Source organism: Ochlerotatus camptorhynchus, unplaced genomic scaffold, assembly GCF_037179485.1.
Source record: "Ochlerotatus camptorhynchus isolate MF236.1 unplaced genomic scaffold, CSIRO-AGI_Acam_v1.1 ptg000431l, whole genome shotgun sequence".
NCBI classification, from domain to species: Eukaryota; Metazoa; Arthropoda; class Insecta; order Diptera; family Culicidae; genus Ochlerotatus; species Ochlerotatus camptorhynchus.
Window position 1 is genome coordinate 106115 of NW_027040917.1, and position 4649 is coordinate 110763.

General features: G+C 36.8%; 1 protein-coding gene across 1 annotated transcript in view; it reads left to right on the top strand.

Moving 5' to 3' along the window:
- LOC135711311 (ATP-binding cassette sub-family G member 1) overlaps positions 1-4649 on the top strand; it is a 213352-nt gene that overhangs the window by 80207 nt on the left and 128496 nt on the right. The gene's annotated exons all lie outside the window — the stretch shown is intronic.

Below are 4649 nucleotides of genomic sequence, written 5' to 3' on the forward strand. Positions count from 1 at the left end.
TTTTCATGCTTGTGCATCATCATTTAGATATATTTGGCAGCACTGGATAGCTTATACTGTTAGGTGTAAGATTTAAACAAACAATGTTGAGTAAACGTAAAGATGTCGAAACAAGAGAGCAATCTGTCAGCCGTTGTCGCTTTGTTGCGCGCCGGAGTGTACATGAAAGAAGTAATTCGGTCGGTAAATGTGTCTGAAAGAACAGTGTATAATATTAAAAAAGGCTTGGGAAAGTGATAAGAAGCTCATACTGCTAATAAAGCACAGAAATGGCTTACGGAAAATATTTCGTAAATTTGGGAGGAAGAAATTTGGCCCCCAAGCAGTCCCGATATCAATCCGTTGGATTATTTTGTATAGGGCGTCGTCCAACGGGATACCAACAGAACCCCTCACACCACACTTAAGTCGCTAAAAGCTAAAATCAAGGCAGTGATGACATCTATGGATCGAAACATTTTAAAACGTGCATACTGCAGTTTCCGGAAGCGTCTAACTACAGTCGTCGAAAGGGAAGGCAATTTTTTTTTAATAAATTTACTTACAACTTCCATATGTTGCAAAAGAAAATAAATCGCACAAAATTCATTGCTAGAATAACTAACTGGTGTATTTTTTCTCAAATATCGGTGTATTTTTTCTCGTCACGCACCCTGTAGGCCCTGGCATATTACAAGTTCTAAGCTGAGGTGTGATTTAATCTGATTAATATTACTATCGAAATTTATATTTTATTCGCAAAACACCAAATAATGGGATGGCTTGTCTGGTTTTGGCAATGACTGACGAAATGATGACCTTTCCCTGAGAACGCCTAAACCGGTTCGACACATCAATTGAGTCTGTGACGTCGGTTTTCAAAATCTGCATGTTGAAAAATTTGCATGTGACCACAGAAAAACAAACACCGGGTTGGAAGTGCAAATGATTTCATCGTATACAGGCTGGAAGACAATATGGGGTATCAAATTTGTTCTTGCCTCATGTGTAAATGAACTGAAACAACTTCTGTCGACGGATGCTAAACTGTGAATGTTGAGCAAATACAAATATTTGCCTAACGTACGTACAATCATTGGAATGTGCGCGGCTTCGTACGAAGTGATTTCTACCAACAGGGGTTCAATTTTGGGCTTGTTTACGTTTTGCTAGCTTGGCTGGCTACCGGTTTGCAGTTCAAGCGGTTGGCAGATTGAATAAATCACGATTTTCGCTTATTGATGCATCAACAGCGAAAGAATTAGTTGATAGATGAATTTTCAAAGCTGTAATGCCGTGAAACATCATCATATGGAGCAACATGTTGCTTTGAATGGAAATATTTTTCATATTTGATTCTCCAAACTGGAAACTTAATATCCATAGAAAAATCACCTTGGGAACTCTAGAAGCTCTAGAACCCTAACGATTCTTTGATTTATACTCGCATTAGAAGACCATACCCGAGCAAAGTCTAAGATCAAATTGAAATCTAACTTTGATGTTGTCATTTCGCTGATAATGATTACTCAGGTTGCTGTCAATTTGGTCGTTTTAATGGGTAACATATCAAAATTAAGAGCAAAACAATCTTTCTGTGACATTACATTAAAAAATATTTCTGCTATCAGTGAGAGCAAACTGAAAACTCAATTTGATGGGTCGATAGTTAGGGCCCAGGTGTGGGAGCTGCCTCCCTGACATTGGTGTTCAGCACGAAAAACAAGATCGACGGAAAAAAAATCAAGGAAAAACAAAAAGGTTTCTAAACCAATTTCAAGATTTCCTAAACTTTTTTTTAAAATTCTCTCAACTTCTTTGAAAAACCATAAACTACTTGAACTTCTGTAATATTACCATAGACATCCTTAAAGTTTCTTTGAACCTCTCCGACTAGCCTTTCTAAGGTTGCTAAGCTTCTCTTAATTTCTCCCAAACTTATCTGAGGTGTTCCCTGAGTATTCTTTTCTAGTTATTTACTTCATTGCAAGGAGTATGCGTTCAAATTTCTCTGATTTTCTCGTAAGTCGATTGATCGTATTTGAAATTCAAGAAGTTTCTCCATTATTTGCCAGACTTCTGTATAGTTCGCTAAATTCCTCTGAAATTCAACAAAATATCATTTAAGACCACTGAGTCTTTTTTAGATTTCCTAAACTAATAGGCCTCCCTTAGTTCAGTCGGTAAAGGTGCAGCTACAAAGCAAGACCATGATGAAGGGTAGCCGGTCCATTTTAGGAATTTTACACAAATTGGAAAATTCCTCGACCTTCCCTGAGCATAGAGAATGATTATACTTGCCATACAATTATACTAATTCAAAAATGGTACAGGTTTCGAAACCTCTCAATTAATAACTATGGAAGTGCATCTAGAACACTAAGTTGAGAAAACGCAATAAGCTAATATGTGATAAGCAATAAGCTTTAAATGCGAATAAGAAGAAGAAAGAAACTACAATTAAGTCTTATCCGCTTCTTTAAATTTCACTGAGTTTCTGTGAAGTCCACAGACGAAAGAAGCTTGTCTAACATTTGCTTGATTTCCCTGGAGTGCACTAAACTTCTATGAAGCTCTCTGAACTGTTCTAAAATTCTCTGAACTCCTCAGAAAAATTCCGAAATAATCAGGAACCCAAAGAAATGAAGAAGCTTGAAGAACTTCTGAGACAAATGGCGAACTACTGATTCGTACAGTGAACTTCAGAGAGGTTCAGAGATGATATTCGGAGAGTATTCAGGGAACTGATAGTCGTGGAAGTTCTGAGAGATTTTAGAGATTTCAAATACTCAAATTCGTTCTGGGAGTTTCGGAATATTCCTTCTGTGCTCTTATCCTAAAAAACGGCCGTCCATTCCTCCTAAGGAATGTGTCTCATATTGCATAACCCAATTAATCATCAAGCTAAGCTGGTCAGCCTTATATTGCAAAAAGGGCCCTCATCGGGGTATTAACGGACTTGATGGTTACTTGGTAATCATGTTATCTTCGTAAATTTTTTAGATCGATATATTTATGTGTAGATTATAAGACCATTGACTGACCACTGTACTGCATAAAAGCAGCACTGAGAAAAATTCTTCTACATATTGCATGGGTGAAGAAGAAGCTATGACTCATGAGAAATTGATGACATGTTAATTTTTTACAAAAACCCTTAGGTACATCTATTTGAAAATGGAGTCTTGAAATGATTAAAACTGAAACTTTGTTGAATTCTGGGTGGAACTAAGCCGTACCAAATTTACATCAGACCCTAAATCTGAAATTCAAATTCAGGTGAAATCTGCAAAGTCTCACTCGGGATATCCGAGTAGTTGGAACAACCCTGAATTTTTGCAAATATTTACTGAAATCCTTTTTTTTGTTGTTGATGGATATTAATGCCCTCTGTATGAAGTCTGTATACATCATCAAATGTTTGTATAAATACAGACATGTCTGTATATCTGGCATCCCTGCCGATCAGTAGCGGGGCGGCTTCTTTCTCCATCTTCGGTGGTCTGCAGCTACACGGATAGAAATCTCCTTATACCTTTTGGCAAATTTCTATTGCTGATTATTCATAAAATGTATAAGTCAACTAATAAGCAGACGCCTTGCAAAAAGTTTATGAAGATCATGTGTCAAATGAAATGTATAAGCGGTCACACATACCTTTTATGCATTCTTATAGGACCTATATGGTTTGTCTTACGGAATGTATAAGGCTGATGTTTGGCAAAAATGTATAAGTGATACACATGAATAAAATAATTGATTTTCGTTTCGTGTAGCTGCTTGCAGGCAGATTTTTGTGTGTACTGAAAAACAATGTTCAACGGCACGCACCGAAAGCACTGCTGCTGCTGCTGCTGCTGCTGCTGCTGCTGCTGCTGCTGCTGCTGCTGCTGCTGCTGCTGCTGCTGATGACGATCGACTGAACACCACCACACGCGGTGATTGAATAAGCACCGTTTGGCGAAACCGGATGGAATTCGATTTTGAAATCTGTGTTATAGAAAGCGCTTTTTGCATTCAATCGGTGATAGTTTTGATCACCATTGCAACAGTTGGACATTTGTGTAATTTTCAATAGTGACCTATTGAAAATTGATAAAGTGTTCATTTTAGCAGATTCGTAGAAAAATTTCCTATCGATTGATTCGTTTAGAATTAAAATGCATCCGCTATTGACAAAGTTATAACGCGGTCGATTTTGGTTTTTTGAAATTTCACCCCCAATATGTTACCAAAAGATGTAATCCTACGTAAAAAAATACACACTGAAAATAATCACAAATTTTCGTCAAAATTAAAAAGTACATTTTTAAGTTTTTTCAACTTATGTTTGATTGGATATCAAAAATAACAATTTTTCTTAAATGGACACAATTGACACTTAAAATTTGACTAAAATCGTAGAACTTCAGCTATGAGCACAAATTTTGAAAAATTGGGCGTCAAAATTACTGAATTCCAGCACAAACATGGGTTAATTATAATGAGAGAGAGAAGGATTAGTATTTTCCATTTAATTCCACTACTTTATTTGCTTATCCTTGACAGATACGCGTATTTCGTCTACAATGTGCAGACTTCTTCAGTGTCTTGTACTAATACTATGCCAACTTAGTACAAGACACTGAAGAAGTCTGCACATTGTAGACGAAATACGCGTATCTGTCAAG